Source organism: Macrobrachium rosenbergii, chromosome 9 (genome assembly GCF_040412425.1).
Source record: "Macrobrachium rosenbergii isolate ZJJX-2024 chromosome 9, ASM4041242v1, whole genome shotgun sequence".
Classification (NCBI taxonomy): domain Eukaryota; kingdom Metazoa; phylum Arthropoda; class Malacostraca; order Decapoda; family Palaemonidae; genus Macrobrachium; species Macrobrachium rosenbergii.
In genome coordinates this window covers 14,004,720-14,018,113 of record NC_089749.1, presented here as the reverse complement: position 1 = coordinate 14,018,113, position 13,394 = coordinate 14,004,720, and the positions used below count along the sequence as shown (strand labels likewise).

The 13,394-nt window shown below is 35.6% G+C and overlaps 1 long non-coding RNA gene across 1 annotated transcript; it reads left to right on the top strand.

The window, feature by feature from the left end:
* Positions 1–1,159: 1,159 nt before the first annotated feature.
* Positions 1,160–4,909, top strand: LOC136841470 (uncharacterized). Its single transcript, XR_010853957.1, has 3 exons — positions 1,160–1,300; positions 2,165–2,284; positions 4,402–4,909. It is a non-coding gene; the product is annotated as an uncharacterized lncRNA (long non-coding RNA).
* Positions 4,910–13,394: the final 8,485 nt, after the last annotated feature.

The window sequence follows — 13,394 nt, the reverse complement described above, 5'->3', positions numbered from 1 at the left end:
TCTAATCATATTCTGTATGCAATTATGTTGTAAGGGCTTTTAATTTCCTTTATTTATGGTAAATGATCGATCATATTTGTATATTGCTGACCTATGAAACATATAACAAAGGTTTTTCTCAGTGACTATAGTAACTGCGATGCCAGACAGTCCTTTATCAATCAATCCCTATTCACCCTACCGCTACTAAAGTGGCAAACCACCCAAGTTGTGGCAGGTGAACAGAATGGTACTTTAAATTTCCTTTATTTATGGTAAATACTCCATCACTTGTATATTACTGACCTATGACATACATAGCGAAGATTTGTCTCAATGACCACGGTTTTTGGGACGCCTGATAATCCTCTATTAATCAGTCCTTATTTACCTTATCGATGATCCGGTAACCAAATTTCCTTCGACTATTTACCTTTAGTTTCCTTCAAAGATTCTTGCTAACTCTTTGTTTGTTATATATTTCCAGTTAGTTATGGGAGGGTTTAACGTGATGTTTTAGGTCCATGGGTCAAAAAGACGTCGGCGCTCATGGCTATTGCAACGCCAGTTTATATAAATCAATCAATTAACCACTCAACCATGAGTCAAAACGTCAGTATTTTTTATCGAATTGAATATAGAATTTAGGCCAAAGGCCAAGCACTGGGACCTATGAGGTCATCCAGCGCTGAAACGGAAATATTTCAGGCAGTAAAAGGTTTGAAAGGTGTAACAGGAGGAAAACCTCGCAGTTACACTACGAATCAATTGTTAGGAGAGGGTGGAAAGTAAGACGAAAGAAAGAGAATATGGAAGGAGGTACAGTAAAAGGAACGAAAAGAGTTGCAGCTAGGAGCCGAAGGCACGCTGCAAAGAACCTTAAGTAATGTCTACAGGGAGTTTTTTTTTATCATGTCGGGCAGGAAATATACCCACACAATTTTCATTTATATAAGATGAATAAAAACTATTCAAAATGACCGAAGGCCGAGAGAAAGTAATAATGAATAATTTTATCTTTCTCCTCTGCCGTCGAAATAGGTGTAACTTTTCCCGGTCTCCTCTGGACGCCTTAACAAAATATAGCTTTCGAAAAACGACCTGGCCGGGAACTGGTTGTTCCAGCACTCCATCGTCCTTGGGGCGTAAACCGAATATGACGTCGGTGTAAAGACCGAAACCTTCGCTCACAGTCGTTACTTCTTCTGCGATGCGGTCTAACGTGTTATTTACAGTGGAGTTCCGTCACCGTGGCGTCGTTTCTGGAAGTCTTGTCCTTAACTTGAAGCCGAGATATTTTCCTTGAGGGTGGTGTTATGTTGTAAGTACCATTGTGTAAGATTTTAGAGTTCTGTTTCGTGCTTTTAGGATATATGGTTCTTTGTCTTAGCTAACTGCTGTGCGTTCATTAGTGATATACTTTCGTAACAGTTTTGTTTGTATGCACGGTCAGGATTTTTTTTTTTAGGGTAATCCAATTTGTTTGCATTATAAAGGGGTCCGTCTAGACTGTTACAGTTCAGTAGCTTAGCCCGTTCTTATTCAGGCGGATTATGTCAGGAATGTTAAACGTTTTGTTTTGCAGCATACGTGTATATTCATAAACTTTTCTATTTAAGTTAACTTTTGTGTAGGGGGCCGCAGTGTTTCGAAATATTTTGGTGCCCAGAAATAACTGCTCGTTGTGTAACAGCATTGTGGGCGTTTAGAACAGAATGTTTGTCCAGTGGGCTTTTGTACGTCGGGTGTTTGGGTTTCAATAGAAGTTGGTTATTCCTGTATATCTGCTCTCGTTTTGTAAAGGAAGGCTGGATCTCGAAAGGTTTGTCCATGCTAGACTTATTTGACAGTTCTTTCAAATTTTCTTTTGTTAATGGTTTAAATTTAAACTTAATTTTGTAAATGACACTAGTTTTAGTCTTATTTTCGAGTTCAGACTTCGACGTTGTGGTTTGGTCTATACTTTTTAAACAAAAGTGAAATGCCTTCAGAAATTTTCTTCAATTTACTGAGCAGAATGGAAGTTATTCATTTAACTACAGTTTTCATCAATGGTTATAATTTTCACTCAAACCTTAGAAATTTAAGTCATTTCTTACCTTACTTTCTAATATATTGTATCCTCTTCCCTTTTTCATGGAACTAAATTTATAGTATGAAGTGCTAAAACTTTTTTTATTTCCAGGTGTTGTGCTATAAGTTCTCACCGGAGGCCAATACATTCTGACATGTGGTATGTAAGCTGTTCTCTCATCCTGTTCAACGGTTTCACTTGACTGGAAGAAACTACGATTTATGTACTGAGGCAAGTGCTTTGATGGTGATAATCTGTCATTTTTTTTTCGCCCTGTTCTGTACTATATCTTTGTCTCGACAAATTTTTTTTTATACCCCACCCCTTCAGGGGCGGCCCCTGAAGGGGTGGGGTACCCCTTATGAATTGTAGTAGGTCTTTTGGACCTGCTACAAATGTTCGTAAGGGGTTTTAATTTTTTCTTTCAGGCCTGAAACTTATAAGTGTAAGGTTCAGTTTAATATAGTCCTCAAGTAGTTTCTTGTTAGGTAACAGAGAAATTATAGCTATTTAAGTTGGATATACATAAATAGGTGGTGTGGTGACTTATTTTTGGATGTACATAAATAGGTTGTGCGCTGATTGGTTTTTGGTTAATGTGCAGTTTAACTGCTGTTTGCTGAAAATTTAGTACGTCTAACGTTCATGTGATAGATTACAACGTTCATAGTGATAGATTAAGAGTGTTAAATCGGGTTAAGGATTTGCAGATAATTCCCTGGGAATCTCAGACCTTAGTAGTTTAATCCATTTTCTTGAATTCATTACTTGAATAATTGTGAAGGCCAATGGCTTGGTTAGTCTGGTTTGCGGTTTGGCTTGGTTAGACTGGTTTGTTGATTGAAGTTACTAGGTTTAATTTGAGCAGTTTATTTTATATTGTATTTTTAATATTGTATAGTGTATTTTTAAACTTACAATTGTACAATTAATATGTAGTCGGAAGTAATTTCTCATGTTCTTGAAACTTACGGATAAGGTTAGTGTGATTGGTTGAATGCTGGACGGGTGCTTAGAGTACATACCAGTTTTTGAAGATACATTTAAGGCGTAGTTGTAAAGATTGTGGAGTTCATTGATTATTGGTATTTTGACAGTTAAACCTGTAAGACAAGAAAAACTGCTTGCATGATTGCGGTGATAGGTGACATAAGGCTTTTTTGTGTATTAGTCTTAGGATGCTGTAAGTGATAGGCCAGTTAGAATGTCTGTGCTTTCACAATTACTTGAAATATACCAATTGCAAATTTGTGTGAGAATGCAAATAGTTCTTAAGTAGTTATTTGTTTAACTTTCGTGATTTTAGTGGTATTAGTGTCATGGTGATTGTTGATTGTTGTAGTTTTTTTTAACGCGTCTTTATTTTTTTTCTAAGACTTGAAAGTTGAAAACTAGACATAATGGTAACCAGGAATCGAAGTATAGTAATTTACAGCGCCGAACTGATAGCTTATTTCGTCAAAAGTAGAGTTTGAAGTGACTTTCTTCCCCCCTCCCCCCCAATTTGAAGTATTGAAGCAATAAGTTTTAAGTTTTGTCTAATTTTAAGTTTTTTTTTTTTATTGTAAATTATATGTAGTGTGAAGTTTTAAGCTGGGGCTTGAAATGCTATGATCGTATCGTGTTTTTGAAGTTTAATGTTTAAACCAAATTACTTTACCCAGAAACTTGTTTAACTAGTTTTAATGCCTTGTAATTGTGACAATCTGAAATTTTTGTAAGCTTTCATATATTTTGCAGAGTCTAAATTAGTTTTAGACTGCATTCATATAATTGCTGAGTTAAATTATTTTTAGACAGTTTGATATTTGTTAGTCTAATTTTTTATTTAAAAAATTAGGTAAAGTATAATAATTTGCCTGTATAGTACTTGAATATTTTGTGGTCATACTTTTGGTACCGAAAGTTTCCCTCTTTAAACTTATTTTGCTCTTAGTGCATTTTCCATCTAGAGTTTAAGCATTACTTTTGGTATTTTGTATAAAATGCCATTTTAATTTTTAAGAATTCTTGAGTTTTAAATGTTTTATTTAGTACTTAATTGGGGAAACTTTAAAAGTAACATATTACAGAATTTTACAGCTACCTAATACTATTTAGTATGTTAAAACATTACTGAACGGTTTGCTTAATACCGTAAGCCTGAGTGTGCCGTAAGCCTGAGTGTGCCGTAAGCCTGAGTGTGCCGTAAGCCTGAGTGTGTCGTAAGCCTGAGTGTGTCGTAAGCCTGAGTGTGTCGTAAGCCTGAGTGTGCCGTAAGCCTGAGTGTGCCGTAAGCCTGAGTGTGCCGTAAGCCTGAGTGTCAAGGTGTTTTACCGAACAGACTTCTGCCTATCATTTTATTGCAGGTAAATTCACGAGTTGCTGACTTGGGAAAGCAGTTGTGGTTTGGGAGAGATTTTCTATCTTCGTCGTCAAAGAACCATTCTTGATTGGTCAATATTACCGTGGAGGTCTAATCAAATGAGAAACTAGCAGCAGTGAATCTAGAAGCATTGACAGGTGCTTTATTTTGTTCCAGTTTTCTGAGTGAATAGTTTTGTTGGTGTACATAAACTTAAATGTCATATGTTAAGTTTTAAGCATAAATAAGCTTCATTAAAGAGTATGTATTTTTGTCTGAGCAATAAATGTTTTAAGTTGTATTACTGAGCAATTAATGTTTTACTTTGTATTAAGTTTGTGGCTTTATTTTAGGCTTAACACAAGGTTATGTTCAAGATAAGTTGTCTAGATACAACCGTTAATTTCAATTTAGCCAATTTCCGTTAATTTCAGTACTTCTAAGAGTAATTATACTTTTAATCAGATGAAAGTTGATAGTGGTTATAGTTGAATTACCTGAAATTTTAGAATAACTTCCTTTAATAAAGAATTTAAGAGGAGCTGGATTATCTATACCTAAAGGGTCTTACTGGATTACTACCTAGCAGAGTTTTTGTACAGCATTTATTGGTAAAAGGTGACTAAAACGGGATAATTTGAGAATATTTACCAAAGCTGGTGAACTATCGCTAATACATTGTTTTTAACTTTTACCTTAGTTTTTAAATTTTACATATAAGGTAAAATCTCTGGGTGAAAATCTCTGGGTGAAATTTCTATTTACTAAGAAAGGAATACCTATATTGTTCGTGAATTAGCCTACCAAAATTAGTAATAATTACAAATTACCTTGGAGGCGTTAATGAGTGAAAGCTTGAACAAAATGTGAAACCTGTAATTAGGTCTGAATCGAATTCGCTGACCGAAAGGTTATCGCCCAAAACAAATTTCTCGCCATAGATTTATTACAAAGGTTTTTAAGACTTTTAATGGATCTTGCCTATATTCTTCATCACTAAGGTGAGCTAAATCACACCACATACTAATTAACGGTACTTCAGAATTAATAGTGGGTGGGTAAGTCAATAGTCAAAATAAATTGTTAGTGGTTTAGAGTCGAAATCAAGATTATTTTCAAAATTAAAAACAAATGCGGCAATCAGAAACTCGCTGAACAAAGTTCATGTAACAAGCCAGTACAGCTCAGCAAGCCAGTGTATGCTACGTGGCATCGCATGTCGTAACGCATCTTATTGAGCATGTATTATATAGGAAGTAGAAATAAAATTGTTACCCTCTAGGCGATATAAAACCACCTGTCCCCTGGACAAAATGTGTTAAGTGACAGTAGAATGACCAGTAATAACGTAAGGAGATTAAGGAGCTGTTAACTCAAGTAATTGGAACGAGGGACATTAACAAGGAGTCGAATGGACAGTGCAGAATTATAACGTAGCCTCTCTCTCTCTCTCTCTCTCTCTCTCTCTCTCTCTCTCTCTCTCTCTCTCTCTGTCTGTGTGTGTGTGTGTGTTCATTGTTCCATATTTCCCTTCGAAGACTTAGACCCATGTAGGAAATTTGTATTATAATAGTGCATATTAAGCCGCCGCACCCCCCTCTCTCTCTCTCCCTCTCCCTCCCTCTCTCCCCCTCTCTCTCTCTAGGTGGACGTCAACAGTTTTTCCTACTTGAAAGTAGAACAAGAATTACATCAGAGCAGATGATCTAGGAACTTAGTAGGTAATGACATACTTGGTTCTGCATTTTCTCACTCCAACAAAGTCCTTATCTATGTATATGTACGATGGACATCACATGTAACAATAATTCCCTTCTGAACTCATTAAGTTCCCCAAGCCCCTACTCTAGAATTAAGGAGTCGTCTTCCTCATTATAACTATGGCAAACTTCTGAAGTCCTCCTGAAGAACCGAAGGGAAACCGCCACCTTTGTTCGCGAACTCGGGAGTCTTGGAATAACGTGGGAAAAGTGAGGGGGGCATAGAGACTTTTTTTAGTTCGAGGTTTTCCGGGAAATTACAGTAGAAGCTTGAAATATTACTGTTTTGAATAGCTTGTTCGAGTTCAGCACTTAGGAGTTTGTGTCTTGTTTATAAGCTGGTCATTACCATAAAGTTCCTCTATATAATAGAGCCAGATGAATTATCTTGTATTAGACCCCGTAGTTGGGTAGTGCCGTCATTGCACCTCACGCGCGGTGCACTGTAGGCATTGAAGGTTCTTTGCAGCTTCCCTTCGGCCCCTAGGTGGAACCCCTTTCATTCCTTTTATTGTACCTCCATTCATATTCTTTCTTCCATATGAATTTCCACCTTCTCTAACCATTGTTTCAGAGTGCTGCTGCTGCGTGGTTTTCCTTCAGTTATACCTTTCAAACCACCTTACTGGCAATCTCCCTTTCAGCGCTGAATGACCTCATAGGTCCCAGCGCCTGGCTTTCGGCCTAAATTTTATATACTCTATATAGATGTAGTTGAAACTTCTTGTATTAGAGCTTATAAAGCCTAAAGCATTCCCGCTTGTGTTTTGAGCATATAGTTCAAAGCGTTCACATTTGCCGAAGCTACTCTCATTGTTTTCCAATTCATACGGCAAAGTAGTAGTTTACCTAAACCTTCATAAAGGTCGTTCATTCCAGATTTTATGCTTTTATAAAAACAAATTATCATAAACTAATACGCTGTGACCAAAATCATTGTGTAGGATTATAGTAATAGTATAGGTTCAGCGGAATCACTGGGTTTATACTAAACGATTTATTATTACTATTAAACACAAAAGGGGTTTCTCGGTCTTTTCGTGAATAATACACATTTTAGTTGTTTTGAATTATATTTGATTAGCGAGGCTTTCAGAAAGGTTTTAGAATTGAGAAGCTTCTGTGTGCATAACTCTAATACTTAATTGAGCTGTTGAATGATCAATTAATTTTCGTAAGAGTTTTCTCAATGGCCATCCTAGTTACCATTTTAGTTTTCTGAAACCAAAGCTATTGTGCCGGCTTTGTCTGTCCGCCCTCAGATCTTAAAAACCATTGAGGCTAGAGGGCTCCAGATTGGTATGTTGACCATCCACCCTCCAATCATCGAACAAACCAATTTGTAGCCCTCTAGCCTCAGTAGTTTTTATTTCATTTAAGGTTAAAGTTAGCCATAATCGTACTTCAGGCCACCACCGGGCCGTGGCTGGAAGTTTCATGGCCGCGGCTCATAGGGTATTATACCGAGACCACCGAAAGATAAATAATTTCAGTGGCCTTGATTATAAGCTGTACAGAAAACTCGACTGCGATGAAGCAACTTCGGTGCATTCTTACTTATTTCTGTAACTAGTTTCAGCATAAAATCAAAATATAATGGCAGGAGGAAAAGTGTAATGATGTAAATGGAGGCATTTACGAGACAAAGCGTGGGATTTACGAAGAGAAAAAATATTTCGCTTTCTCTGTTGGAGGAATCAGCTTACTTAAGGGGTAGGAGGGTTCATTGTTAGCAGATTCATCCATAAAATGTGCTGCGGACTTTCTCTCTCTCTCTCTCTCTCTCTCTCTCTCTCTCTCTCTCTCTCTCTCTCTCTCTCTCTCTCTCTCTCTCTCTCTCTCTCTCTCCACACACACACACACACACACACACACACACACACACATATATATATATATATATATTATACTATATATGTAAATTATTTATATATAGATATATTTATATAATTATATATATACTATATATATAAATTATATAGATATATTTATATAATTATATATATACTATATATATAAATTATATAGATATATTTATATAATTATATATATATATATGTGTGTGTGTATGTATGTAGATAGGTATGTGTGTGTGTGCATTAAAATTTCTGCGACTGTGCTTTGTGTACAAGTTTACATATTAATCTGACCACGTTTACGGAACATCTGAGCAAGGTGAAAAATAACTAATTGCTAAGACACGATGCAGAAATGGCAGAAACGGGAAATTACAATGAAAGGAAAACCCATGTGAGGAATGGTGCCGACAGTGCACCGCATACTTAAGGTTCTTTGCAGCGTCCCTTTCGTTCCTTTTACTGTACCTCCTTTCATATTCTCTTTCTTCCACCTGACTTACCACCCTCTTCTAACAATTGTTTCACAGTGCAACTGCTTTGAGGTTTTCCTCTTGTTACGCCTTTCAAACTTTTTGTTGTCAGTTTCCATTTCAGCGGTGAATGACCTTATAGCTCCCAGCGCCTGACCTTTGGCCTAAATTCTATATTCAATTTAAATTAGTAAAAGGAGAGAATACGAAAAATGTAAACGACTGGATATAGAGGAATTTACGATAACTGGAAAACTCCACTTTAGTTAGAGATGGTTAATATCTAATATTTGGTTTGGATTGAATGGAATATAGAATTTAGGCCAAAGGCCAAGCACTGAAACCTATGAGGTCATTCAGAGCTGAAATGGAAGCTGACAATAAAAGGTTTGAAAGGTGTAGCAAGAGGGAAAACCTCTAGTTGCACTATGAATCATTGTTAGAAGAGGGAAGAACGTAAGAAGGAAGAAAGAGAATACGGAAGGAGGTACAGTGAAAGGAACGAAAGGGGTTGCTGCGAAGAACCTTGAGTAATGCCTACAGCGCACCGCAAGAGGTGTATTGGCGGCACTACCTCTACGGGGTCTAATATTTGGAATATAATGGACACCATGAAATATCCTTGTATAACTCATAATAATAAACACGACAGATATTGGGAGGAAACTGCATTCAAAGCACTTTTATTCCTTCCCTAATAGAGCAAGATACACGAGCGATAACTATGAACGCTTCAAAGGAGCTGCTGCTTTGTGTTCAAATCACTCCGAACATCGTTCCATTTTCGAATTCATTGCATGACTGAGGTTATTTACAGAGTTGGAATATACAGATCGTTAGGCACTCCAGTAGCCCTGCGGAAGAGGTGGTGAGGTTTTAGATTCTCCCTGTTATTTATTTTGTAATGTCTGAATGAAATACAGAAATAGCCTTTAGAAGTTCTGTTCAAATAATGATGGTTTGTTAAAGGGTAGACGATTGTTCTGTTTGCAATTCTGATTTTGTATCGTTGATGGATATTAATTTGACGGGAATTCGGGGCGCGCCTGTTCCTCTGAAATTCACCTCATGAGAAGCAATTTGTAATGGGGTGGTTAATGTCGCCTGTAAATTATGATTATTTATATATATACATAATGTGTATATGTATACAAGTTAATATGTATATGCATATATATATACTATATATAAATATATATATATATATATATATATATATAGTATATATTATATATATATTTATTTATATATACATATATTTGTGCATTGATACATATACGTACATACATATGTATACTTATATATATACATATATATACTACTGTATATATAAATACAAATATAAATAAATATATATATGTATATATATATATATATATATATATATATATATATATATATATATATATATGATTATATACTGTATATATACATATATTTGTGTTGATACCTATCCGCACATACATATGTATACTTGCATATACGCATACATATTTGCATACCCACATTACCAAGTCGAGAAGTACTTAACCAGTTGCCCGGGTTCGTACATAATTATAAAGGAGACACATTTGCGTTCGGCTCATTAGAGCGCCATCGGATATTTCGAAATCCTGTATCTCATTCAGGATACAAAACGACTTCATAAAATGACTTCCCAGTTCATTTAGTGCAGTCCAGTGTCTAATGCAATGAGGGTGCAGAGTCGCGCTCAACATGAATAATGTATATTCAGTAATCAGTGATGTATTTGCCTGCATGACAAATAGTTCATTCACTGATAAGAACAAAAGATTAAGTGAGGCTGGAAATGAATTTTATTCATTTTGGAAATATTTTTGGATATGAAATTCTATCATTTAATTCTCTGTAATCTTTTGAGAGTTAACAGGATTGTTGTATATGCTGGCTATAGGCAACAAATGCACTTAATCATGAATTCTGAACCTTAGTGACCTCTAGATTATATCTAAGGTCAGGATTGATTGAAGGCGTTAGCTATCGTGCTGGTAGCAAACTTGCTAGTTCTCAATTTTCCAACACCAGACAGCGTGCCAATAAATGCAAGCATAATATACGGTGGCCGGTAATAAAGTCTCAGAAAAAAAAGTCACAATTTTGGCTAGGGGAAAAAAAGTCACATTAATTTATAGTGGCCGGTAATAACGTCACAGGGAAAAATTCACAATATTTCTTGGGGGTCATGATCTTTATGATATTTACATACCGGGTTAAAAAAAAATTCAACGGGCTTGTACTAAACACGTCGCGAAGGTGGATACATACTGGGTTAAAACCCTAGGTGTCACTATCCAGAAAGATTAATGTCACTTTATTTCCTGTGACTTTTTTCTGTAACTTTTTTTTTACCTGGATTCTAATATGCAGTACAAAGATTTTGAAATATTGGGACTGCCACCGAATGGCAAACTACTGTACTGACAATCCTGGAATCTTTGCCTATTAAACATCTTGTTACTCATTTGAACAAGCAGTCTTCCTTCCCCGACAACCCTCGACTTTAAGTTGGCTGTTGCCTTTTGTCATTTCTGGTTTGGTCCTTCTAACTTTTCGTCCTCCCTTCCTTTCTCTGGCAATGATATAGGATAGGCCACCACCAGGCCGTGGTTAAAGTTTCATGGGCCGCTGCTCATACAGCCATCAATATGGCTGGTTCTGCTATAGCTAGGTTTAATTTCTTTTTCTTTTTATTTTTTGTGACTTATTTTCTGTATTTTAGCGCTTTTAATGTTAATTTTATTGTTTTTAGCCTTTATAGCTTGAAAATGAAACCTTTGTGTTCTGAAACGTCGCCAATAAATGTATTTCAAGGACCGTCTGAGATGTGCTTCCTCCTTCAACCGTCTTCTATATGTTAGAAAATTATATATATGTATATATATACATACACACACTGTACATACATACATATGTATGTATATATATACATACATACACACACAACACACACATTCATATGTATTAACTTTAAGATTTCCATGAAGATTTCTGGGAAGAAATTGACAGTTGTATCGCCGTATCTATCTCGACTGCAAACCACTGCAGTTACCCAGCCACCAGATACCTAATCCACTCCTTAGCTTAACATGAGCACAATAGATTTCTCAAGAAAAACCTAAAAAAAAAAATTATTTGCGGGAAACGAGAATTTATATTACTCATTCTCAATCACAGTAGGAAAAACCTACCCACATATCCCAAACGCTTAAAAGTTTCTTCCAGGTAAAATTTGAACCTTACTAAAAACAAGTAAAAAATGAGTGTTTTTTTATTTGAGCTTTTTATGAAGGGTTATAATGATGTACAATTCAGTTGAAGATATAAATGGCATCAAATGAATGATTACAACGAACCTATAAATGAAAATAAAAAGTAAAAAATGCGCCTAAGTTTCTTCGACGCAATCGAGTTTTCTGTACAGCCGCTACAGCGCATAATGAAGGCCACCGAAAATAGATCTATCTTTCGGTGGTCTCGGTATAATTCCGTATAAGCCGCGGCCCATGAAACTTTAACCACGGCCCGGTGGTGGCCTATCCTATATCATTGCCAGAAGCATGATCATAGCTAACTTTAATCTTAAATAGAATAAAAACCACTGAGGCTAGAGTGAGCTGCAGTTTGGTATGTTTGATGATTGGAGGGTGGATGATCAACATACCAATTTACAGCCCTCTAGCCTCAGTAGTTTTTAAGATATGAGGGCAGAGAGAAAAAGTGCGGACGGACAGACAAAGCCAGCACAATAGTTTTCTTTTACAGCAAACTAAAAACTAACAGTTACTCTTCAGGAAGGTGGGAAACAAACGCGAATTTTATTTTCTGAGGCTCGTTAAAAAAATCATTGAGTCCATTAAGCGCTGTTGCAGACTCAGAGCTTCTTGTTTGCAAGAAATTGGATTTTTCCTGCCTACATTAATGTGAGAGATGATTTGCTTCATATTTCGCCATTATTCGGCTTTTGGTTCGTGGAGGGGGATGGTTGTAGTGGGGCGCGGGGAAGGAGAGAGGGGGAGGAGCCACTGGTAAATTGATAAACGTATGAGTAATAGAGAGAGAGAGACAGACAGACAGACAGAGAGGGCTTTGCGTTTTCAATGCAAATATCGCTAATGCACATACACACACACACACATATATATATATATATATATATATATATATATATATATATATATATATATATATATATATATATATATATATATATATTATGTGATATAGATAACATATGTATAAATTATATATATATATATATATATATATATATATATATATATATATATATATATATATATATTATGTGATATATATAACATATGTATAAATTATATATATATATATATATATATATATATATATATATATATATATATATATATATATATATATATATATATATATATTTGCTCAGAGCCCTAATACCTTCTTGCTTTATCATGTAACCTTCTCACATGAAGTGAATGTACTAATTTCTTTCGTTATTTATTTCCTTAAAACAAAATATAAATACTCTTTGTGTTCTCCGGATTCCTCTTATGATTTTGATAATTGTACTTTCTCTTTTTATTCATGTGAACCAAAGTTCTACCTGATTATTCCTTCCACCTTAATTTAAGCGACCAATGAAAATGAGAGAAGTAGCAAAAAAAAAAAAAAAAAGACATTTTGGGGCAAATTTAACGACATACCCTTTATATACAAGTTTTTCCTAGGCGCGGGCACTAACCTTTTCCCTCCTTAATTACACTAGAGAACAAGGAAAGCTAACTTCATCATCCCCTGACCCGGGTTATGTCATGCCCAATACCCACTGGGAAAAAAAAAAAAAACTTGTCTGTAAATGATATACGGACATGTTTTTTCTACCCCATGGCTAATGGGCAT